We start from the raw sequence: 26,654 nt of genomic DNA, 5'->3' as shown, positions 1-26,654 counted from the left end.
CACACACACACACACACGAAGATGACTGGATGTTTAAAGTCAAGATGAAATGGTAAATGCTTTTTGACCCTTCTAGATCACATCCCCGGTCATTTTGTCCACCTGTTTAACAATATATGCAAACAAAAAAATCAATTACATTGTATTATTTTAATCAAAATTCAATCATCTTGTCTTTCTGTAAAAGAAATATGAAGTGTTCTTACTTAAGCTAGTATCTGCCAATTTCAATCACTAATATCACAACATCCATCCATCAATCTGCAACATTCCTCTGTCGCTCCAAATGGAGCTACATTCTAAACCCAATGAAGTCCAATCAAACTGTAACTGTACACCGCTAAAGTATTCACTTAGACTGGGACACAGAACGTAAAGACGACTTTAAATCAGCTGGATGCTCTTTGATGATCCAAATCATTGTACGAACCAGTCTGATAGATTTGGCATTTACCGAGTCCAAATGTTCTTGTGACACTTGAAGCAGCGCGGTAACATGATGTTTGCAGACATGGAGGAAGAGAGTTGTGATGCAGCTCACGATGAGGAAGAACATCTGCACGCTGTCGTTTATTTTGACAGTCAGCTTTTTAAAAGGAAAGATGAGCAAATCCTGCAGGAAAGGTCAAGTCTTTATCTTCTTTTGGTAGCATTCTCTAAAAGACAAACCTGTGTTTTCAATGCTAAACTCACTCAAATCAGGCTGCTTTGTGTTTGCACCTGTTGACCTTAAAAAATGATTGTTCTCAGGAACCGTAAAGCAGAGAGAATTAGTTTTAAAGTCTGGTCTCGTGTGAGGCAGCTGTTTTTGTTTGTATGGACGTTCTATACAAAATAACCGCCAACTGTTTGGATAATCGATTAACTGTCAAACGAATTTTTCATGCAGAAATGTCAGAAAATGCAGTTTTCAGCCTCTCAAATATGGAGATTTTCTGCAGTTTTATTTCGTACTGAAGAGAATGGTTTTTGGACTGATAAAGCAAGACATTTTAACACATCACCTTGGACTTTGACAAACATTTTTTCACTATTTTCTGACATTTTGCAGACTTTAATAAACATATAATCGAGAACATAGTCGTCTGTTGCAGCCCTGCCGTAAGGTGGTATGGTTATTTCAAACCGCTTTTTAATTGAATTTACAGAACAATTACTGTATCGTGATATAAAACTAAATACATCGTTACCCAACACACCAACATGATACCAGTCTATACAAATCAACACTTCCATCCCAGCAGCTAGTTTTCCTTCATGTGCTCAAAGAGACAAACTAACAGTGAGCAATAGACGCCCACTTGTTCTCAGCTAGTGGGTCACACCTGGAAAGAAAACATGAAACTAGCATTGAACAGGTGGAGTGGATGAGGATTCTAATGGGATGTTCATGTTTCTGCTGGATAAGTAGACAAACAGCGACAGGCTTAGCCATAAGAAGGTGATAAGCTGAAACATTATCAAAGCTCCTCACTGTCAGGTTGCTTTTGGGGTCTTCTCTCCACTAGTAGGGAAAAAATAGCTTAATGCAGCTTTAAGCTACTTAAGGCTTACATGAAATAAACGGTACAGCTGTGTTTTATTTTCTGCAAATACTTGTCTAATAAACACGTCCTTACTAGCGCTAAAGCTCCACGTTTACAGCTCCATCTACAGCACAAAGCCACGCCAACTGTCTCTGGGCTGGCTTGAGCTGAACATTCAGCAGTTAAGTGAGGACCGACTCATTTGATCTGTATTCCTAATGCGTGTTTCTGTGTCTGCGGGTCAAATCCTCTTACACTGCTGCCAGTGAACAACATTTAAAAGTGGGGGAAATAAAAAAAAATAAAAAAATACTACAACTGGAGGGATGTAAAGCGCTTTGGGTCGTTAGGAAGGCGTTGATTGAGAACAACATTATGTAGAAATGTATGTAAAGTGAATCATTCCTGAACTGATTAAGAAGATGCTGCAACAGCTGATTCAGAACCAGGTTTCCGTTTAGAACCAGGTTTCGGGGGAGATATCCCTACTGATGCCTTCAGGTACAGTCATGACAATGTGTAGTAACTGAAAGAGTGAAATACAGTAGATGGGACACGTAAGAAATGACAATCATTGCTGACATTATATTCTCTCCAGTGTTTAACATCAGGGCCTGTTTGTTCATGCTCTCTCTCTCTCATTGGCGGCTGCAGCAGTCAAAGCGACTGACCTCTGCACAGCAGGTCCCAAAAACATGGCCTATAGACAGCGTTCAATCTGCTTCCCTCATGTCTCTGAACACATGCCAGAATGTGTGTGTGTGTGTGTGTGTGTGTGTGTCACGTGCACAGTGGGAGGTAGTGTGATGGGCAAAGAGAGTAGCAGTGTGTGTCCAATTTCTAACACTAGTGTGTGTGCGTTGTTACGCGTGGAGGATTAAGGGCCGAGGCCGAGCGGTGAAACGGCCACTCGCTCCATCGACACTGAGAAACGTCCGTTATTACTCTTCAGCCTCTGAGCTTCCTCTCTTCATGCCTCCGGTTACTTTCCTCTCATAACTGATTTGTTTGTCGGTAATAAGTCTGTTTGCTTTTGTTTTGGGTCGGTGTTTATAATGCAGCTACAAAAATGTGCTCCACCTGAAAGGTTCTGTTACAGGTCTGAGCGCAGTGAGCTGAAACTGAAGCCTCTGAGGGTTTTAATGCTGCATGAAAGAACAAATCCAATTTTGATCAATTTTTTATCTTTCTACCTTAATTGAAACTTAACTTGGTTTATGGGTAGAGCAGATTTCATGACCCATGAAATCACATAAAAACTCCAATCTGTGATCACAAAAGTGATCGGGTGCAACAACTTAAGTGCTGAGAGCCGAAGCACGCGACTTTGTAGATGAGCGAGTGTGACGGCGTCCGTCTGCGAGCGTGAGCTGAGCCCAGCGAGCGCCGCACGAGCCGGGCACCAGATGCTCCAGGGAGGCAGCTCGTGGTGTGGTTCCGGCCCAGGGACGGCTCCTCTGTCCTGGACACAGATGCCACGCTCGCCCCTCCCTGCTTCACCTGCTGTAACAGATGCCTGGCACACAGGGCAGCCATCGCCTATGAAGAACTGAAACAGGTCAGCAGCACCTTGTCTTTAGAAGCCAAGACAGACTGAGGAGACCACTGCAACAGCTAATGATGGATTGAATTGTGGCTAAACTTTACAAACAGAGAGAGTGAGGGAGAGACAAGGGGACAATCCTGGGACGGTTTAAAAATTCATTCGTGAGCGGCGACAGGAAAAGCACAGATGGAGAGAAAAGCAACAGAGACAAAGAGAGGAAGAAGAAGAGGGGGAGAAATATAAAGAGGAAATCCTCGGAGGAGAACATCCTTCCATTCCCGTCTCCGTCTTTTTCTTTCTCTAACTTTGTTGCAGTCTCACAGTGAGTGGTGAAGTCAGTGGAGCCGTTCCACAGGGAGGAGTAGCGAACAGACCTGAGAGCCCACTCCCTCTCTCCCTCTCTCCCTCCTCCGTGCCGTACATGCATTCATTATCTATTGTACTCCTTGAATGAAGAATATGGTACAAAACCAGGCCTCTCCGCTCCTTTGTACATGGCTGGATGAAAGGCGGAGAACACAAATTAAAATGTAATTTATGATGCTTTGTTTGCCCCGTTTGCACCCAAAATGTCACAAGGAGCGTGCGATACTGCTTTGGGTGAGGGGGGGGGGGGATTTGACTTCTGGGGAAATGAGAATGTAAGGCGTTCAGTTAATTGAAGTGTTAATGTGCTGTGACTCCTTGGTGTGTGTGTGTGTTCTGCTCCAAAGTGCTTTTGTTTTGCCGTGAAAAACTCATTAACAAAGTGAACACCTTTGCGATTTCACCCACAAAGTGGTGCTCGCTGGAGAGCGAGAGAGAGAGAGAGAGAGAGAGAGAGAGAGAGAAAAGAGCGGGAGGACCAGACGTGTACAGCAGCACGTCAGAGAAAATGGAGGGAAAATGTGATAAAATGTGATGTGTACAGCTGAGACAGTAAAGGAACAGGGCAGAGATGGAGAACCGAAGACAGAGATTGAGGAATAAACACAGAGAGGACACTGGGAGGGTAAAGATGTGGAGGGGCGATGAAAGCACAGAGCAGCGAAGAGAGCTGCAGAGAGGCTCGACGTGAACGAAAAACATAAAGCAATTACCACGCTTCATTCATTTTCAGTCTGGTCGTTAAAAACTGCACGTAGCCAGTTACTCTGTGATCTATTGCGACTATGAAAATATATTTGTGAGTTTTGTGAAGATCATCCGAAAGGCCTTGTGGTCCATCATGGACTCCAAATCCAACTTATCTAATACCTGCCCACGCTTTTCTGCTTGTACCAGCCGGTGACTTACGGTTCTGTGGAGAGAAGCCGATGCCGAAGTGTCTTAAAACCTGCATTCTCTCTACTGACCAGCAGGGGGCGACTCCTCTGGTTGTATAGAAGTCTATGAGAAAATGACTCTACTTCTCTCTTGATTTATTACCTCAGTAAACATTGTAAACATGAGTTTATGGTCTCAATCTCTAGTTTCAAGTCTTCTTCAATACAGCATGATGTTCATTTAGTAAATGATAGTCCATTTAGTGTCAAAGCAGGGGATGCTTTAGGGCGGGGCTTACTGTGATTGATGGGTCGCTGCCGCTAGCAGAGCCATATAGGGCGTCTCTACGTTACTCCTCCGCATTCCAAATATGGTAACTTCTGTTCATCGAGTGCAAAAAAAAGAAACGCATGGCGACGGCAGTAATCCAAGATGGCGACAGTTTACAATATTTACTGAGGTAATAAATCAAGAGAGAAGTTGAGTCATTTTCTCATAGACTTCTATACAACCAGACTTCTCTTTGCATCTATGCAAGTTTTAAGACACTTCCGCATCGGCTCCACACAGAACCGTAGCCTGATATCGACATACGGAGCTAGCCACCATGTTTCTACAGCAGCATCGAGCAGCCCCGCCTATAACATCTGCAAACTAAACTTACTCCATAAAGCATTTCCTTCTATTTATCTGCTCATTCACAGCGCAGACAAAAGACGAGAAGTCGGGCCTGCAAAAGCAAAGCCAAACCCACGCAGCCGTCTTTTTTTGCAGTCAACATTAAGGGCAGCGGAAAGCGCGCGCGTGTGTGTGCGTGTGTGTGTGTGTGTGTGTGTGTGTGTGCGCACACTGCTGTTGTGTCTGCAGATGCTAATCCCAGCAGTGTGGACAGATTGCGAGTGCTTTAAGGAGATTACAGATTACGGACTGCAGAGGCAGATTAGCTGGCAGCTCGATCTGCACCTCTGGATGGACTGCTCTGCTCTCTCACTGCCCCTTTTGTGTGTGTGTGTGTGTGTGTGTGTGTGTGTGCTTGTTGGTATTTGAGAAGTAATCGCGATTGGTGGTAATGATAGTTCTTTGTCTTTAGGTGTGTGTGTGTGTGTGTGTCTGTGTGATGGATGCTGATTCTCCCAGAACCACAAACACACATCCCATTCCCCTCACAGTGAATAAAGGCCAGGAAATAGACTACATATATACACACGTACTCCCAGTGGGCTGTAAAGATATTCTCCATGCCAATTATATCTGAGAGAATGTCACTCTCTCACACACACACACACACACACACACACACACACAGGATGTGGATCAATGGGACGGGCAGCCAGCCAAGAGCCAGTCAATTGTCCCGCTTTCCTCTCTCCGTAACGGTGGAACCCCCGACCAGAACAAAATACCAACATCTAACATGTTACAACCCGATTAAAATACTTCAGCAAAAGCAGGAATACATGTCCCTGTGATTCCTTCTGTTCTTGTCTTTCTATTACTGTTGCATAATAATTCTACCTTTGACATCGATATACAATGAAGAGTAGAGCGCTTTGTAGCATCTGTAGCTCACACTGAGGAGAAGATAACTCCGGTTCAATCCCCTACAGAGGTGAGGGGAGAACAGGTAGCATCCTCATGCTCTGAGGAGGGAAAGTGCTCACTTGTTGTGTCATTTTTCCTTTAAAAAAAACCCGATTGATTGCATGTTTTCATGATTTTCATGAATGATGGGGAGGACAGCTGAGTGGAAAAAAAAGTGCAAACTGCTGAGCAGAAAGTCAAACAGGAAGTGGATTCAACACCTCATGGGGGGGTTTGTAGCTGTTAAGATTGCAGAAACAACAGGTGATGGGAGGAGTTCCACCCGTACGTGTTATTGTGAGGTTTTGGTTGTTAAGCCTGTAATTGGCAGGTGTCGTTCCTTGGTCCTGTGTGTGGAACTGGACCCGGTTGGGGTCAGATATTTGGGGTTTCTAGAAGGGCACTGCACTCCGATGTGCTCAGTGGACACCATTATGTTTAAAGTGCTGCGATTCAAACTTCACACAGGTAAACAAAGGCCTTAAGCTTGACGTAATTCCTTGCAAGTGGGTGCAGTGGTTTTTTGAAAGCAGACGTTTACATGGCGTCAGAAGGCTTTCTCTCAGATATCAGAGGTACAGCGTGTCTCCAACTCTCAGAGTTACAAGCTTACATTTGCAACGAAAACAAAAAGCTGTTCAAAGCTTTAGGAGCCGGAACAGTAAGCTTCCAACGATTTCCTGGTGTCAGGACCACGCAGCCTGAAAGAGCTGCTTTCTGTTTTAAGATTTAGTCATTCCAACAGCTTTGTGGACCGTTACACAGCACGGACACGGGACCCACTGCAGAGGGAAACATAAATTGCAAGAGGGAGGCTGGAGAAAAGAAAAGACTGTAGAAGGAGCAGATGGAGTCGAGTACTGAAAGAGGGAGAAAAGGAGCCTTCAACAGGGTTTTCTTTGAGAGTTTCGACACAATACTCTGGGTTACTATGGCGCCCTGGAGTCGCCTGCTGGGCCCTTACAGGCAGAAATAAGAGGTCTGTTTGCCAGTAGTGTGTGTGTGTGTGTTTGGGGTAAGACCTTCACCTAGGTTACAGTAGCAGCACTACTATTTAACAAACTTAAACTAAAAGTTAAATGTTTTGCATTCAAATTTCTACGTTTACAGCTTAAAAGGAGCAGCTGCAGAATGTACTTACAGTAATTATCATGATGAAGGGGTCCCCTGTATGAGGAAATATGAAAAATGTGCAATAGAATAAACAAAGTATGTTAAAATAAGTGTCATGAGTGAAGAGTTGTGCAGGGATATGAAAATTACAAGTGGTCTATAGTTTAACCTGTGGACATGCAGAACATTTCATGATGTTAATGTATGTTTTTCCATGTAACAACATGAATCAGCTGAGTAATAAGTAACAAAGTAACAAAAATATGTTGTCAAAATGCAGCGTTTCCATCTGACATGCAGTACAATTCAGCTTAAACTGACAGCAGCTCAGAGTAAAAGCACGGTTGTAGAGTAAAGGTGTTATTACACCTTTACTCTACATCTGTGACTAAACCCTGAACACATTCTCACTGAGTAGAGATTATATTGAGTCCCATTACAGACAGGACGCATTCACACACCAGCTACAAGTACACCTGCTCCATGGAGAGAGATGATGCAGGCTGTGTGCAGACAGAGGGGGGAGGGGGGGGGGGGGAGGGTCTCTGCAGAGCACACCGCCAGCTTCATGATTAATGCGGCTTTTAGCTGCAGCGGAGGGAGCCCGGGCCCCCTCAAAGACCGGGTCGCCCATTCAACGTTCTCCATCAAACCCGAACCCGGTAACTGAGAACCAGACACGCACCACTGGCGCCAATTTTTTTATTTTTTTTTAATGCTTTTTTTTTTTTTTTTGCTTTTTTTGCACCGTATAACGCGCGTTTTTCACTTCACTCCCTACATCGCGAGGCAACGCTCCTCCAAAGTGGACTACCAACCCCCGCGCGCATCGGGGGACATGCATTCATTGAAGCACGCGGAAGATAGAAAGACTCAAGAACAGGAAACAAAGTAGCCGAAATAAAGAGCCGTGTGTGTGTGTGGCCATGTACACTTATAATAAACTTCTGAATAGGTGTATCAGAAACTAATGTAAGTGGAAGTATAATTAGGTTAAGTCACCATTGAGACCCCCCCCCCCTAGTATTGGGCAGAGGAGCACGCAGACATGCACGCGCCAAACAACGGGACGCACGTTAAAGTGCACGTTAAAAGACATTTCTACGACTTCATGGAACAAAAATTATGAATAATCTGGAGTCTCTAATAGAAGCGCGCCCTAAATAACACAACTACACACGCGGGGAGGGGGTGGGACAGATGCCGAAATGCAGCAAACCTCCCGCCACACAGACCCTGACCACTATGTTTTCAGTGAGGGGGGGTCACACACACTCACTCACGCCCGCACACTTAAATCCCGATGCACCAGCAACACTAATTCATTGCAGTGATATGAGCAGAGCACACTGAATCCACAGGCTCCTCTTATGTGCAAAAACCCATCTAAACACTTTGGACCCCCCCCCCCCCGCACACTGTGCACGGGACGAGGTGTGTGCACACTGTTCTGCACTGGCGCACTTACCTTTGCACTACAGCGAAAATGAGCACAGTTAGTTCCCATTTTAGTGAGAAAAAAAAAGCTTTAGAATCCGTTCATTCCCGTGTATCTCCTCCTGGCTGCTCCAGACATCCACCGCGTGTTTCTGCAGGGAGAGTAATCCACTGTTCCATCCCGGGGAGAGCGCTTTGCGAGCTCCGTTACATCTTTCTCCACAATCCCCTCAAAACTATGCCAGGCTTCTTTCAGCGCGTTTTTTTCTCTCTCTCTCTCTCTCTCTCTCTCCTCTGCCCCCTCTCCTCCTCTCCCTCTCTCTCTCTCTCTCTCTCTCTCCCCCCCTCTCTGAGGTTGCCTGGTTACCTCTTTCTGTAGGCTGGTTCAGACCGCCGGCCGGCAGCCAATCAGGATGCCGGGTTCAGTTTAACCCCTCTGATGCCGAACTGCCCTGATTTCCAGCTTTCAAGGAGTGGGAGTGGGTTGGAAGGGGGGGGGGATTTAGAAAATGTATATTAACAAAACTATAATGAGCAGGAAAAGATGAAAGGAGAGAGAAAGGAGGAGGGGGTGATGGGGGATTTGGGTTTGAAATTAAAAGTTGCGGAAGAAATGTCATCAGACTTGTGCTTCACTGATTGTTGCAGTTTAGCAATGCGTTCGCACTCTCAAGGCATTCATTATTCACGTGAGTCATTAAGCACGTGAGTCGTTAGGCACTCGCTAGTCACCCGAGTCGTTAGGCACTCGCTAGTCACCCGAGTCGTTAGGCACTCGCTAGTCACCCGAGTCGTTAGGCACTGAAGTCATTATCCAGATGAGTTGACGTCAAACGTGATCTTTCCTAAACCCTAACTAGGAGGCTTGGGTGAATAAACCAAACTTCTTGTGAACACTGAAGTTTATATTGAAGTCACTAGGCATGTGATGAGTTGAAACTGACAGAAAGGAGCGTCATAGTTTGAAGCGTAGGGCCTCTGACCAAGCGTCGGCAGTTGACGTAGTGAAAGATGAGAACGTGTTGAGGTTGTTAAAGGATGACTGAACCATCAGAAGTTCAGTCATCACACACACACACACACACTCACTCTTTCTACACACACATAGTAATGCTAACAAAAAACAAGCCGACTGAGTCATGAATGCACGCAAGCAGAGATCACGCTGCAGCCTTCAGCCTTCAGCACAGACTATCGATTGGTTAACCAGCCGGTTTAGGTCATGCAGCCTTAATCGTGTGTGTGTGTGTGTCATGGACTTGGCAAACTCACCATTTACATTGAGAGTGGGCGCACTTACTGTAAGAAAATACGACTTCCTTCCTGTTAATATTAATTTTGTTTATTAGAGTAAGACTGACAAAATAAAACTTTGATCTAAGAGGATAATGCTGACCTCACTGAACCATAGCATTTTGCCATTTCATGCTTTTCCTCTATTCTTCCTAAAGCCTTCACCTTGTGCAGCTTGCCCCCCTTTAATCCACACCTCCTTTCACTTTTCTGCCCCTGCACCTCCTCCTCCCGTCGCTTCAGATCATCCTCTTCTCCAGATGTGGTGTCAGGGGTTTTGGGAGCCTCAGCGTGGACACGATTCCTCTGATCTCTGCAAAGACTGAAGCTGCTCAGCAGTCTTCCAGCTAAACCTCCTCTTCCACACCCAACGCTTAGTTTGGTAGAGACAGGAAGCAGCTAAATCTAGTTATATATTGTATATTTGCTGCCATCAGGGTTAAAAGGGAAGGTTTATTGAACAATATATGTATGTGCCAAAATAAACGTACAAAAGCCTTATTCTGACTTTAAAATGAGTTAAAGTTACTGTGAGGAACTTTTAACAGGTTATGAAATGGTCTCAATTTCAAAGTGATGCCTCTATATGACCTCCATAAGTAAACATCAGCAAGAAGTTTGGATATTTCTAGTTATTCTTAATGCTCGTCATCGGTGCCACCGGGTCGGATTCCATGGAAAATCAGATGAAATCATGCAGGTCCACCAGAAACTCCTTCAGCTCAGACTCCAGCGGGGCCTCGAGCAGAGTCCAGTCCACCGTGGACAGACCCAGATCCTCCAGCAGAGACCGGTCCACCGTGGACAGACCCAGATCCTCCAGCAGAGACCGGTCCACCGTGAACAGACCCAGATCCTCCAGCATAGTCCGGTCCACTGTGGACAGACCCAGATCCGGCTTCACCTGCAGCCTTGGACCTGCAGTCGGAGCTCCGGAGGGAGGAGGAGAGCAGGACATATTGCTGGACCCGCTGGAAGGAAGGGAGGCACGGGGGAACCAGAACTGAGAGGGTCAGATTGTCAGACCCTGCTGCAGTAAAATGAGAGGTTTTCTAAAAGGGAGTCTGGTGCTCGGATAAAACTACCGCTTTTTGTCCACAGGGAAGTCAACAGAACATTAAAGTTCCTTATTGTCTCTTTACGTTAAGATTATAACTTTGACCAACTAACGTTAGCCTTTCAATAAAAAATGCAGCACCCTCATTCATTTCACTGGGTCGGCCCAGACCCCCCACACAGTGTTCTCCTGCAAACCTGGCTCTTCTTCTGCTGCAACACACTGGGTCAAACCTATTTTTTCCTGTTTTTTATCTTCTTTTTCTGTCTTGCGATGTGTGGGAGATTGTGTTGTTGGGTTTTATATGATGATGTTTTAAGAGTTTGAATTTCAATGAATTTAAAGTCATAGAAAAATAAAGCAAAACGCCGCTTTGGCTGATTAATTCTATCACCTGTTCATCAAATGATTGTCACCGTGATAACTATCCAGAGCTTTTAAATCTTTCCTCGTAGAATTATACACACAACATAATAAAACAGAATGGAGTCCACTGGCAGGATGTTTGTAGGGATATTTAAGCTCGACATGTCCATATCCTCCTAAATGTAAATCTATTCCTATTAAAAACCTTCTCCGTCTCATCAACCTCACGTCTCTCCACCCTTCATCACATCATCTTCTCCTTCCCTGCTCTGTGTTCCTCTCTAAGTATAGCTGTAGTTTACCTTCTCCATCGGCGCAGAGCCCTCCTGTCTGTCTGCCTCCCACACTTCAGTATCTCTGCCCTTTTTCTTTTTTTTGTTGCCATATCTCCCTCCCTCAGTGTCTGCCTATACTCACCTTCCTCCTCTCTCACAGTCTCTGTCTGCCTGTCTCAGCTTGGCTGAGCAGACAACTCCTGGATGCTCATGTGGGCAAGCTTTCCGTCTTTCCTCTCACTCCTATATATGTCACATAGAAACACACCTGACCGGATGCAAATCGCACATTCCCCTTTCCTACAGACTGTTGAGGATCCATGGGCATGTCCAGATGGGTTGAGAATGTGGAAACTCAGCTCTCTCTTACTGTTCACACAAAGCATTGTTTCACAGGATTAGGATTACTCTAATACAAATATGGAGAGGAAGGGACAGAACGGAAAAGGGATGGAAGACGAGAGGAAAAACAGAGAACAGGAGAAAGAATAGAAATGTATGCGTATTATCAGCAAAGCCGGTCAAACTCGTTAAAGGCAACAAAGGCAGCTCTCTAATTGCCTGAGTTCAGTATAGTGTCAATACAGTACGGAGCTCATCACTGGACAGACAGTGAGCCCGATTAAAACCTTAAGTAGCATGTAGCATGATGGCCAACAGTGTTCAGACTGCACATGCATCAGATTAATGGAAAAGTACTGAAACATGTTTATTCCTCTGGATGGGAATGATGCCGACTCGGAGCTCAAACCGGTGGCTCAACATGGAAGACAATGAGACAGGATGTGGGGGGGGGGGGGCACATTGTCATAGGTCAAACTTTCAAAGGAATACTTCACCCACAAAATGACCCGATTGTATATCAGTTACTAGCTGTGTGTTACCTTGAATTGTTAAAGAGAACTTTTTCTCTCATGCCTCCACGGCCAACGAAGAATCAAAAAACAGAGAAGAGTCTTGGTGAATTAAAGTAAACAAGTTTAGGAAACTGTAAAACGATTTATATACTGTATATATATATATATACACACTGTATATATATATACATATATATACAGTGTGTATATATATATATAAACACATATATATATAGTTTACCAACTCTCACAGAACTCGTGCAGAATAATCCTCACATTACTTCCCAAATACGTGCATCTTTGCTTAAAACATACTATTTTCCACTTCATGCGAGTCCAACATGTTTTAAATACGTTTTTATTAAAGATTCATGTGTTGGGGAATCATACGACTGGATAAATGAGACTTGGATTGTACTGAACGAGTTGTGTGAGAGTTAATAAAACAGATGTTTAGATGCAGTTTTGCGGATGTTCAACGTGGCCCGTTTACTTAAATTCATCAAGACTTTTCTTAGTTCTTGTGAGTCTTTGTTCATGCCAGAAAGTTGTCTTTAAGAATTCAAGGTAACGCGTTAAGTAATTGGTATACAAATAGTTATTTTGTGTGTGAGTGAAGTACTCATTCATGAAAGTGCAGCAACTAACGTCTGAACAAACAGCAGATCTTCATCAGAAGAAGCAGCGGCGGTCAAAACATGTAAAATGCCTGCGTCCAGCTAAGACAGACAGGTTCTGGGCATTATAGCCAATGACAGAGCTTATAATAGTAATAATAATAATAATAATAACAATAATAGGCATTACAGTTCTCTGCCAGGAGAGATTTACAAAAGGTGGGGGTCTCCACATCATAGTAAGCAAGATGAATTAATCCATTTATTTGGCCCATATGTTTCTCTCGTGTTAAATATGTAAATCCAGCAGCATTAAATCTGTTGAATACCACAACACATCGGGGTGCATGTTGTGCATACATAATGTGACATCATGGTGCACCGTCACATTCAGGCGCAGGTTCAAGGTGAAATAGCGATCTTTGCTTTTAGGACTCATTATGTTGGGTCGACACGTGACGATAAGGTGGGAACAATAAATAACACCAGTCCTCCTCCTGCAACCGCTAAAATACTTTAAAATTTAATTTATCGTATTTTGAATTAGGTTTTCCACTGATTAATGTGGTGTGATTATGATGAATGAATAGATTCTGTTTATGGTATTGACTGGATGAAAAAGAAAAGTTGCAGTTAGCACTGTGCAGAGAAACATCTTTATCTTAATCTGACGAAGGAGGACGGTTACTACACAGTATTTAAATCTTTTAACTATAACTGTTCTCACGCAGCGTTCGTAGCTATACCGAAAAAAATCAATGCTCTGCAATTCGTAGATATCCCACAAAACCAGTTTGTACGTAATCCACGTAATCAAGAACCAGGAAGTATAAAGACCACAAAAACTGATCCAGGGCGGACGGGACAACACAATAAAACGGGTCCTTCACCCAGGAGTCTGTTGTCTGTGCCCCGTGTCAAACAAGAAGTCAACGTTTACTTGTCACGCAACTTCCGTAATAAAGTGACGCTACCTCCGTAGTTACATTAACCCAAACCGCCATCTTTTCCTAAACCTAGCTAAGTAGTTTTGTTGCCTTAATCCAACCGAGTTGTTTCCTGTGAAGAGGGAAGCTTATTTTGAAAATGCTATCCATGTAAGGAGCGGAAATGAACGCGGGTTGCTGGCGTTTTGGTAAGAAAACAAAAAAAAAAAAAAAAAAAAAATTTTTTCATAAAATATTTGGGTTGTTGGGTGAGGATTGGTGGACTATAACCACGAGCTCCTGATCTCATCCCTCCACACTACATTTAAAACATGGCGCACTGTGGTCACATTGTAATCAAATGTGAAAATGACCGAGTCTCCTCTGAAGAGGCGTAAATACGTCTGGAGGTGAATTTGTTGGACACATCTCGACCGGAATGAGATTAGCTTTGACCCAAATGCACAAACGGGTACGCGGTGACCTGTCTCACTTACAATCTCCCATACTGCTGATGTAGCTCGACGAACACCAGGCTGCCCCCCGTAGACGACATATCAGCATCACTAGCTATCAAAGCTCTGATGTATCAGGATACATCTAGTGCCTGACAGATGTGAAGAGAGTAAGTGGAGATGAGGAGAGAAAAATATATATTGAATCTGAAAGTGTGCAAACACATGGAGAGGAGTTTTGACAATGTGACAGACGTTCTTATTGTATATTCTCATATGTAAATAAAGTGTAAAAGAGACAGAAAAGGAGACACTCCTGAGAGCGATGACTACTTAAATCTAGGTGACAGGTTGACTTGTGGGTGTTTGGTTAAGATAGAAGGGAGGTGGAGCGGTGTGTGGGTGTGTATGTGTGTGTGTGTGTGTGTGTTAACCCGCAGGGGGTTAGATATAAAGATGTGCTCGGTTGAAATGTCACATGTTTAGGCTTTCATCAGGATGTGTAACTTTGAGGGCTTTTGCCTCCGGGAGGATCCATCATATTTCATCATATTTCATTTACACGTTTGCTGCATATGCAAGACACGGGACCAGAGGGGGAAGTAAAGGGTGAACGTAGTCCCACCTCTGTGTGAGCATCGCTGCCAGTCTGAGCTTATTGTGCTCCATCAGCCCTGATGCCCCCCCGCACACACGTCACCGATGCACCAGGACGTCCTTTTAAAGAATGGCTCTTGTGATGGTTTAATAGTGATCAGTAACAGTAAGCAGGGCGGCATTATTATTATCATCAATTTTTACACTAAACAGAAACTTTTGTTCTCATATTTTACACCGGTGTCGTTCTCCTGTCTGTTTAATTCATGTTTTAACTGCATTTAACCCTCTGAACACCAAGGAGTATCGGTGCAGTATGACACAGTTACCACGCAATCAACCATAACAACAAAAAACTCAAGTTGAATTTCTTTGATAATTTCTTTTACAAAAATGTGCAAACCATGTAATCTATATATCCAACATTTTTACAAGTTGCCAAAATGACAGTTTCTGGCTGTGATAAACGGTGTAGTTTAGAAAACATGCTTTTCCATCCTGCCGCCTGGTTTCAGGGTTCAGATAAAATAAGACAGAACTTTATTCATCCAGAAGGAAATTGTTGTGCCAGAGTTTGATCAAAGATTACAAGAGTAGAATAACAAAAAACAATAGAATAAAAATATAAACATATATGAATAATAGAGTAACAATTATAAATTTAATAGAATACCGACACCAGCGCCAAATATGAACAGAAATAGAAAAGTAATACCGAGCATGATATTGAGAGTAGTATTAAAGTTATATTGCACATGATGTGGTTATTATTGTTGTTAGAGTCCAATGTTCCAGCTGTCCTTCCTTCAGAAGGGGGAGGAGTTATAAAGTTTGATGGCTACTGGTAGAAAAGACTTCCTGTGGTGGTCTGCGGTTCACCTCGGTGGTCTCAGTCGTCGGCTGTCCTTTTATAATACGTTTCTTTTGGCCTTGTTGCTGAAATATTTGATATAAATTCAACTTATTGATCCCAAATCAGTGGTTCTCGCACTCTTAGCGAGTTGTGGTGCGGCACCGATGTGCTTATGACAAAGAAAGACGATCGTTTGTTAGTTTAAAAAGACGAGTAAACAATCATGTGAACACATTAATCCTATAACATTAATCCAAAGTTATTCTCAAGAATTCTGTGAATGTGTACATGCTTCATAATGGGAACATCATTTGTGTGAGCAGTAATTAAAGGAGGTTATCAGCAGGAGAAACATGAACAGGGTCTTACTGGAGGGGACAGGAGGCAGCGGTGATAACATGAGCAACAACTGCTCTTTTAAAGGAACTGAGGCTCCAGGTTTCCTGTGAGAATGTTGTAGCTTTGCTTTATTAATCTAGGCATTTATGAATGTGTACTTGTGCAGCAGTAAGTGGAATAATCTGCAGCTTGATTAAACAATGAAGGCAAAAGACTCAAAAATTAAACATTTCATCTTACAAAAGGAGATGTGTCCGCCTAAGCAAGTATTACATGAAGTGATTAAAAATGAACAAGTTAAATGATATTTGTCGGTCCCTGAGGACAAACAGTCCCCTGCAGAGTGGTGGACAGACTCTGCAAACATCTCTTCTGGTTGGACTGATGAGGAGACTAACCTTCCTCAAGGTAACACAGGAAGAACAAAACGAAATGTCATATTTCACGTTTTCAACATGTCTCTTCACTGTTTGAGATTTGACTGCCGCTCTTTTAACTGTATGTGCCCTTTTCTTCAACGGTGTACTGGAGAATGAGAACAAACAGCTGTTCGGCTCATTGTCCCCAAACTCCTACTAGTCAACAGTATAGCGACTAAAAACACAGATTAATCAAAACCTTTGCGCGAAAAGTGCATGAAAACTTGACTACTGAGAGGAGTTTCTAAAGTCTGAGGGTTGAACGATCATTCTGTGGCGTCTTGAAGAGAACTTTCTCAAGAACACAAATAACATTTTAGATATGATGTCACATGACACATGATAGGACACAAGAACGGACGAGAGACCTGCAATAAAACTAAAGCCACGAGCAGGAGTGCAATCATGCAACAGGACCGCATAAATGTCAATTGTGTACTTCCACTACTGCACCCAATCATTTCATAAATGATCAATATAGACATGAATCGTCATTAAACCAAACGTGTGCCTCTCTACCCAACAGTGACATACAACTAAATTGCCTTCAGTCAAGTCGCAAGGGAAACGGATCTTCTCCCGCATTACGGTCGCAGTTTTAAACAACAAAAACCCAACAAAACTACTTAAGTTTACTAAAAAACATCATGGTTTGTCTTAAAATAACATTATTTAAGTTACAGACGTTAATTAAAATGATACATTTACTTTTGATTTCACACAGGACCTACTATTATTAGAAACTGATTTATATGTTTCCCTCAAATTGTAATTGACAATGCAGATATGTTGTATGGGAACATCCTTTTTTATTTTTGGAGGACCAGGCTGAGCTACTTCCACACCATTCCTTCTAGCGTCTACATGCTATTAAAGCTTTGCTCAGACCGAGTGTTACGATGCTCACAGAGAGCACACGCACACTTATCCACGGAGAAACGTCTCAAGTGGAAATAATCAGAGGATCTGCTGCACACTTTATTCCTGCTGACTAACCCTCTGCTCCGCTGGACTGAGGAGTTATGATACTGACCCTGCTCAACCTCAGGTAAACTCTGTGAATCACTCAACGAGAGGGGCTATGGGAGGAGAAGTGTGTGTTGTGTTGCATGGGAGGAGAAGGGGGGGAGGGAGTTAGGGGGAGGAAAAGAGGGCAGAGGAGGTGGATCAAGTCAAGCTGACACAGTTTCAGTGTATTCTCAATATTGTAAATAATGCAGGACGCGCTGGTTCTCGTGGGTGTTGTCTTCATTCATTTTTAAGGGGTTGGGTTTCACAGTAGTACTCGGGCTCTCTCGTGGTGTCTCTCTGCGTGAGCCGGCCTGTACAGCCAGAGATGTGCAGGAGAACGAGCGCAGCAGGGACGCGTTTAATGTGATGACTCACCTTTTCTAGTTGAGGTCGCGGGAAAGCAAGCAAGATAATGACTCGCTGCCAATTGTTTTCTGATTGCTGGAGTTAATCAAAATGTTATAATCGACTTGAAAGCAGTTGTTGGTGTTGACCCGAACCTCTCCCTCTCCCTCTCTCTCTCTCTCTCTCTCTCTCTCATTTTGTTTCGTTAGAACAAAATGTGTGGAGCTTGTGTTTACCACAGACCTTATTTCAGGCACCTAAACAAAAACCCATTAAACAAACTCATCGACTCCTAGAAGAGGGAACAACGAGTAAAAATGCTGACTCACGTCTGAGTTTTAGGGCTCTATTACCGTCACAGTGTTATCTCGGATGTGTCTCTTGATCAGCCTGCATAAACATTCTTGACTGTTGTTCACATCACATTTTTCACGTCTATCAACCCAGAATGAGCTAAATCACAGGAACAACAGATGAGTTGAGTTTGTTATTTTGAGAAAGCAAAGACCCAGCGGGAACTCTGGTCCTCTGTTTGCTTTCTGAGGCTCCGCAATGCAGCTAACTGCATTACATCAGTTCATACGGTCAGACGCACTGTTGATGAAACCCTCTCACCTCAACCTTAACTCTCAGCGTGTGCGTGTTTGAGCGAGAGAGTGTGTTTCTGTGTCGGCGCGTGTGTGTGTGTGTGTGAGAGAGAGTGAGGGCTGCCTGGGGCTCATTGCTCATCTCAGTGGGTATAAATAGAAAAATAGAAAGCCAGGAATATAAGAGCATCATAGTGTGTCTGTGGGGCGGAGAGAAAATGAAATAATTTTAAAAAAGCAGGTGCTGGGCTGCAGGAGTCAAAGCTAAACAAACGTTGAATAATAGCAGCTTCGGTTTGTTGAATTGAACATCTGTAGCTATTTGAGGCGGTCTACCGACGCAATACCCAATCACAAAATGTTTTCACGTAGGATTTCACTTTTCCCAGGCAGAGCAAACCTCACCTTCATGCTGCTGTTCTTAGGACGGTTTTGCTGGTTGATTTGTTGTCAACAGGTTCTGAAGAACGTACTTGGAGCAGCGTCTGCAGCTCTCCTCTCTTGTTGCCTCAGCACCCGTTGTTTCACCGAGCATCCACTCAGGTTTCTGATCGATCGACGTGGTGTGTGGAGGTGGCCGATGTGTGTCTTGATGTGAGTTTTTATTCCATTAAGCTGTGTCCAAAATAACTCCCTGGTGTCATTACTCCCTTTACCCCCCCTGTTTTTTGCATTGCATTGTGGGATTGTTTTCATACCACGAACACTTCTTCATTCATTTCATCGTGTGGACTTTTGAAGGCCCTATAAAGGGCAAAGAATTCACACATGGACACTCAAATGAAGTGGCGGAGGGTGACAGGGTGAGTGATTTCAGACAGAACTGGCAGAACAGAGAGCGTGTTATGATGCGATTATGGTATTGTTAGGATATCATTGTAATACTCTTATCCATACTGCTTATAGGTTTGGTTTCTTATTGATACTCTTATCGGTTGTTGATTATTTTGTGAGAAAAAGACGAATTAAGAAAAGAATCAACTTTGCTTCATGTTTCTTGTATATAAATAGTCTCTTGAGCAGCAACACAAAAAGTTCCAAAATCTTTAAAATACATTTACATCTAAACAATTGATTAGCTTTCATTCTTTAGCTTATTCTTATGATCAAACTGTGTTTGGCACCACTAACGGTACCTGCAGTGGACGAGGATGAACAAACAGGAGAACGTTTGCAGATCGATGCTCTGCTTGTTGGTCACATGCTGTGATAAACTGCTGCCGTTTCCTCTCTTACTTGTGAGGCTTTTATTGTGTTTGAGACAACGAGAGTTCTCAGCATCTACTGGAGTCAAATGTTTTCTTCTCTCTGCCATGATGTGAGTCTCACGCTGTACTGAGCCGGACTCAGTGTGTGTGTTTGTTATAAAGCACAAAGAGACAGAGAGAGGAGGTTTGAGACGAGGACATCTCACTGTGTGACTTCTAGCAGAACAGTTGACTCGGACCGCATCAATACTCCGGGTTTTCACTCATTTAGAACCGGTTCCCGTTTAAAACTGGGATGTGATGACGGTGCGGCATTATTTAAAGATGGCGTGTTTGACTCACACAAACGAAGTGCTACGAGAGCTGAACACGTACCTGGACGTCGCCACTCCTGGTGTCCATATCACGGCTCCTCAAAGACGGGAAGTGCACCTGGAGGAGAGAGTTAGGGGAGAAACAGGGAGGGGGGGGAGGGTATCATTAAGAAAAAGCACTTGTCAGGTAACCCATTAGAGTACCATTACAATACCAATCTCTGCTCCCCATCTTTCCCTCTCACAGTGTGTGTGTGTGTGTAATTCTCTTTGTGTGCCTCTAGCGGGGAGATGAGATCATTACCTGTGACTGCGAGGCTAATGTCACACTCAAGCCTCAAAACGTGCGCACACGCACGCACACACACACACACACACACACACACACACTAAAGAGGCTAATGTGAAAAAAAAAAAAACGTGGGTGACCGCGGGGCTGGTCTCCATTTGGATAAGGCAGCCTGTTTTACAACCTGCTTCCAACACGAGCAGACGAGAGAAACAAGAGGACGAGAGAGGAGGAGACATGACGGACGGAATGAATGGAAGGGGGGGGGGGGGGATCTAATTGGTGGGAACGAACAGCCACCTCTCTGATTCTGGGAAGGGAGAAAAAAAAGAAGCTGTACGGAGAAAAAGGTACAGCTGCGGACATAATGTATGGCTCAGAATAAGCTCATTAGCAGAGGCGGGACTGTGAGTGACAGATAAGGGGGGATGTAGAGGGGGAGGATGGGGGAGGGGGGCTGGAACTGGGTCAGAAGGTGGAGATGACTGGCCTGGCCTCTAATTAACTTCTCCATCAGCCCTGTGGCTCTTACTTCACATCACCTTCACAGAGACATCACGCCGACTGCGGCGCGTGACGGCAGGAACATGCTCTTCTGTCGCCACGTGGATTTACTGTCAGTTGGAGAAGTTGTGGCCATTTTTTTTCTTTTTTATTGTATTGATTTAACTCTTCCCTTAAAAATAAAGTTGGATCGAACAATCGGCTTGCTTTTGACCCGCTTGGCCACTCGAAACGTGCTTTGCAGCCATTAGACCCTCCTCTATGTAAATGTACAAAAGTAAAATAACCAAATAAAACTTTCAAAAGGGAGGCGGCACAGTGTGGGTATCATAGGGCGCCGACTCTTCTCTCTCTCTATAAAGATCCTCTCACAGGCTTAGATATGACAAATTAATCATAGAAACACACCGTCAGATGGACAGCACTTTTCTGTGAACGCTACAGAAGTTAAACATGTCATCAAACAGTCGTTTTATTCATGCAGCACCTTTTAAGAAAATAAAAAGCAATTCAAAGGGCTTTAATCGACAAGACAAAAACATGACGCAGATGAAGAGACTTAAGCATTTCCTGTCACGGCACGGCCATTTAACATCAACAATGCAGCATTGTGTGTGCAGAGACAATGCCGACAAAGTAAAAATTTACTGTCAGCCGGTGTTCTGCGCTCACATTCAATGTTTTGACCCCGGCTTCCCGTTCATCATCATCCAGCTATCTCATCAATTCAAACTCACATATGAATCAAGAGTGGAATCACGAACCTTAAACCTTTGCCGTCAAAACGAGCTAGCTAGCGCGTCAACTTTAGCAATTGATGCAAAGGTGCTACCCCAATTTAACATTATTCAACCGTTTAAAACAAGTTGGGAAGAAAGCCGCGTAATACAACGTCGTCCGACCTGCATGTGTGCAGCTTTTCCACACCATGACGAAAGTACTCTCGTCCATAAAGTACCATGTGAACGTTAAAATCATCCTGAACGTAACTCAACCCTTCAGATGTCAATGTTCTCTGCTTTGAGGAGCTCTGGTGGACACACTGGCTGTTCTTTCTCATCTGAAGGAGAACAGGAGAATGTTGAAATACATTTTCAGGACATTTATACTTCTCCCTCTCCATTTCATGGAGGCTTATCCAGAGTCTCCATTACTTTGTGAATCTGGTAAATGATTGTAACACACACCATTAAAGCACCATGCCCTCACAGCAGGCTTATCAAAGCCTCCAATTATGAACCATAACAACATTTCAAGGGTCGTATTATCATGCGTCTCATTTCTTTCTTTCTGTTTCTAAATATATGCGTTTCCTTCATGTTTCCAGAGGGGAGAGTACAATATACTGCAAACACTATGTAGTTACTCATTGTTGTGTTTTGAAAATGAAAAAAAAATTGAATTTTTCGTTCCATACGGCATGAAAAAATAAAGCTAGAGGTGCATTCTGTGTTTATTCTGGTGCCGCTTCGATGCACAACAACAAACTGTCAGCAGCCTCACACTGAAACACACACTAATGCTGAGCCCCCCCCCCCCCCCACCACCTCCCTTCTCCAGTCATCTCCTGTTCTCCCTCTTTAATTGTCTCTTTATATCTAATTTTGTTTTCAATTTCAATTAGTTAAGCGTCACATTAGCATTACTGGTAAGCACAAACAGTATTAACAATGCAATTTACAAAATGTGATTTCACCCTCTTTTTCACACTCCCTCCCCCCCCCCCCCCCCCCTCTCTCTCTCTCCCTTGCCCTCTCTCTCACCTCCCAAACTAACTCACCCACTATGTGTCCTCTCCCTCATAATCATGTTGCAATCATGTGAAAAAAAGAAAGCGTAGGAATATAAAATATTAACTGCACGTTCATTACAGGCAAGGAGAATATGAAATGAATAAATCATGGTGTACAAGGCTGTCTAGATTCTTATCCGTTATCCTGATCTGCCTTCACGTGCTGTGAGGATGCTTTGCAGGAAATTAACAGACCAGTGTGTGTACTGTATGTATGTACAGTTGTGTGAAAAAGTGTTTGCCCCCTTCCTGATTTCTTATTTTTTTGCATGTTTGTCACACTTAAATGTTTCAGATCATCAAACAAATGTAAATATTCGACAAAGATAACACAAGTAAACACAAAATGCAGTTTTTAAATTAAGGTTTTTGTTATTAAGGGGAAAAAAAAAAATCCAAACCTACATGGCCCTGTGTGAAAAAGTGATTGCCCCCCCCCCCCCGTTAAAACATAAATTAACTGTAGTTTATCACATCTTTGGAAAGCTGAGTTCAATTTCTCTAGCCACACCCAGGCCTGATTACTGCCACACCTGTTCTCAATCAAGAAATCACTTAAATAGGACCTGCCTGACAAAGTGAGGTAGACCAAAAGATCCTCAAAAGCTAGACATCATGCTGCGATCCAAAGAAATTCAGGAACAAATGAGAAACAAAGTAATTGAGATCTATCAGTCTGGAAAAGGTTACAAAGCCATTTCTAAAGCTTTGGGACTCCAGCGAACCACAGTGAGAATTTAAAAACTGCATTTTGTGTTTACTTGTGTTATCTTTGTCTAATATTTAAATTTGTTTGATGATCTGAAACATTTAAGTGTGACAAACATGCAAAAAAAATAAGAAATCAGGAAGGGGGCAAACACTTTTTCACACAACTGTATATATATATATATATATATATATATAGTTAATGCTAGAGCCACTAACAAATCTCATGTCCCTCACACTTCCTGGATTCGGAGAGGCTAATCACAAGCGTTTATGCACATGCGTGGGGCCTTACGGGGCCGCCGTAGAGATATCACTTAGTTATTGATCAACGTCGTCTCGGACGTTGCTTTGCGACAAGAGGGGAAGAACAGGGGAAGAAGAGGGGAATAAAACCTGTGACCACGAATCGCATTCTCGAGCCGATTACTGGCGCGATTGAAAGATAATTTGGTTTCACTTTGAACATTGAGTGAGTGAGTGAACCGTCCGTGTCCGTCTGTCAGCACAGCAGCTGCAGCAACAACAGTCCTGCATGTGTTTCTGCTACGACAGTGTTTACGAGCACACCACTTCTGCATGTCGCCCCCCCCCCCCCCCCGATATGAAGGGCCACCCCGAAGCCTTTGGATTGGTTCTGATGTGCAGATTATTTTCTTGAATCTATAATTATTCTCACACAGTTTTAACAACGAGCAACAGGCAGATTATTTTCAGAGACCGACTTGTGAGTATCTCACATTTATAACAAAGACTAAAGAGGGTCTGACAAAAGATGCTACAGAGTTGCATTATGGGAAGTGTAGGACCCTGCATTTTAAGAGCTTGACCCACACTAGGTCCTCTGCAGTTTCACTTTTCAACATTAGTTTTGTTAGTTGCATGGAAATCCCCCAACTTTATAAAGTTCAGCGTCTCTTTGTGAAAGAAATATTATTCCTGCCAACTAAAGTTTACCCAAAAGATACAGTATGATGAGAAGCTTGAGGAGAAACTCAATGAGTCTTTTTCAAAGCCACACTTTAGGACCAGCACTACTTTGCTCTCTCTCTCGCTCTCTTCATCTCTCCATCTCTCACGCTTGATGGCCCCACTGCACGCTCCTAATAACCCATGATGTGTCCTCCACACTTGAGCACCCTCCCATCAGACACCCGCTGAGACCAGCACACACACACACACACACACACACACACACACACACACACACACACTCTACCCCTCTGTGTCAGACGTAGAGGGGTGTGGATGATGACAGTCATCAGCAGGGCAATTAATGAGCCCGTCCCCCTGGTTACAAAACAACAGACAGAAGAAGAAGAAGAAACAACATTTGCCAATGTGGCTGCATCCTAATGGTATAATTAGCTTAGCATGCTGTTCCCCACTTGGGACACACAGCCAGCAGGGAAGCAAAAGGGAGAGATGAAGTGGAATAAGAGGCAGTAGAGGAAAACACACTATTCTAAGATAAGATAAGGAGGCTGAAAATAGTAAAGAGATGAATACACCAGACATCCAGACAGACTGACTCTGTTTTACACTAAAAATAAAGGAGGGAGAGACTGAGAACGGAGGAAGTGGCAGAGCCAAGTGAGCCTGGAGAGAGTGATGGAGGTACGACAGAGGAGTGAGGGGGAGGCTATAAAGGAGAGGTGGATGAAGGGAGGGAGAGCAGAGCACTGTAGACAGGGCCATGCTTGCAGCATACTGATGCCGCCGTAAGACATGCAGTCGGCGTGGCCTCGGCTGTAAGCAACCAGGCGTGTGCTGCAGAGGGCTGGGCAGCCTCGTAACACTCAAACTGCTTTTTTTCACGCGTGCATGTATTGTTCGATTGCGATGTGTGAAAATAACACGACAAGGGAGAAAGATGGGATTAAAAGCAGAACACAAACCTTCATGTAAGCGCATGTGTGTGTTTCTGTGTTTGGACGTGCATATGTGTGTGTGTGTGTGTGTGTGTCCTGTGCTGCAGTGGGCTGCTCATTATGCTGCGTGTGTCTCCCCACTTGCAAAGCCTGTGTTATCGCAGCACAGAGCCCCAGCAGCTCCCGTGTCAGCCCGGCTACTGTGCTTCAGTCCCAATGGGAGCTTCCGTAGCACATTCTGCTCCTCAAGGACGGAGACACAGACCACCATGACCTACCACAAGCAGCTCCACTCATCAACTGCTGCTTATCGACATGAGACATGAAGTGAGTCCTTGTATTTGTTTCTATTTCTCCGGAATGTTAAAATGTCTGTATTCATTTAAATGTTTTTATTTGTTTATTAAAGTTATGTTCTTTTCTCTTATTGGTCAGCACTCAGAGTTGCATTTGATGTGCAACTCATGCTGTATAAATAAAGTTTGACTGGTTGATTGAATGTTAAAGTGACTACGAGGAACTTTTATTTTAGGTTGATTCTGTTGGTCCCTGTGGACTAAAGTGGTAGTGTTTCTTAACACCAGACTTCCTTTAGAAAACCTCTCATTATAATGCAGCAGGGTCTGACAGTCTGTTCCTCAGTCCTGGTTCTGGTTCTCCCGTGCCTCACTTCCCTCCAGCAGGTGAAGCAATACGTCCTGGGTCTCCAGCAGCGTGGTGTCGGTGTTGGCTCCCAGAGAAGAGAAGCTCTGCTCCTGGAGGAGGAGACGCTGCTGCTGCCGGGAGCTGAGCTCTCCTCCTCCCTCCGGAGCTCCGAATGCAGGTCCAAGGCTGAGGTGAAGCCGGATTTGGGTCTGTCCACAGTGGATCTGGGTGTGTCCACGGTGGACCGGTCTCTGCTGGAGGATCTGGGTCTGTCTACGGTGGACTGGTCTTGCAAGCATTTAAGAATAACTATATAGAAATAGTCAATCTTACTCACTATGTAGGTTGTATAGAGGAATCAGTATTAAATTAAGACCAGTTAAAGTTCCGCACGGTAGCTTTAAGCTCCATTTGTCCAATAATAATTAACCGTCTGTACCTTTGTGTAACGTGGACAAACGGAGAAAAAGACAAAGAAGAAGAAAGTAATAGCTGGACGAAAATGAAATGAATAAAAAAGAAGAGTGTTTGTCATTTTCATGTCAGCATCAGTTTGAATTACACTTGTAATTGTGAGTGAAACAACAGGACTTCATTGAGGTACTGTCATCACTGCTCCGCAGTGTAAAGTATGCCAGCAGGCTGTGTGCAGAATCTCTCTCTCTCTCTCTTCCCGCTCTATGTGACTCTGTTCAGGACACAACAGGAGGCCTGCTCTCCTTTGTGTCTCTCACTCAATGCCTCAACATTCACTCGTCTCTCAGAAAGAGATCCAGAAATGGATTTCATTCATTAGCAGAGATGAGAAACGGCTTGCAGGGGGGGGGGGGGGGGGGGGGGGAGCGGGATGTGGTTTCTTTAATTGAGTCACATAGAGC

The 26,654-nt window shown here is 43.8% G+C and overlaps 1 protein-coding gene across 3 annotated transcripts in view; it reads right to left on the bottom strand.

The window, feature by feature from the left end:
- Positions 1-20,049, bottom strand: part of LOC116394902 (disabled homolog 1-like) — a 57,455-nt gene extending 37,406 nt beyond the window's left edge. Inside the window, exon 1 of one of the 3 annotated variants that reach the window (XM_031868285.1) lies at positions 20,029-20,049. The gene's annotated coding sequence lies outside the window, so the exon portion shown is untranslated. Of the gene's footprint in view, positions 1-8,479; positions 8,908-20,028 lie in introns of those variants that run through there. The other 2 variants (XM_031868283.1, XM_031868286.1) reach the window with 2 other exon arrangements.
- Positions 20,050-26,654: the final 6,605 nt, after the last annotated feature.

This window comes from Anarrhichthys ocellatus, unplaced genomic scaffold (genome assembly GCF_004355925.1).
Source record: "Anarrhichthys ocellatus isolate YVR2014 unplaced genomic scaffold, GSC_Weel_1.0 scaffold42, whole genome shotgun sequence".
NCBI lineage: Eukaryota > Metazoa > Chordata > Actinopteri > Perciformes > Anarhichadidae > Anarrhichthys > Anarrhichthys ocellatus.
Note: the sequence above shows the minus strand (reverse complement) of the source record. Positions and strands in the feature narration are given on the sequence as shown.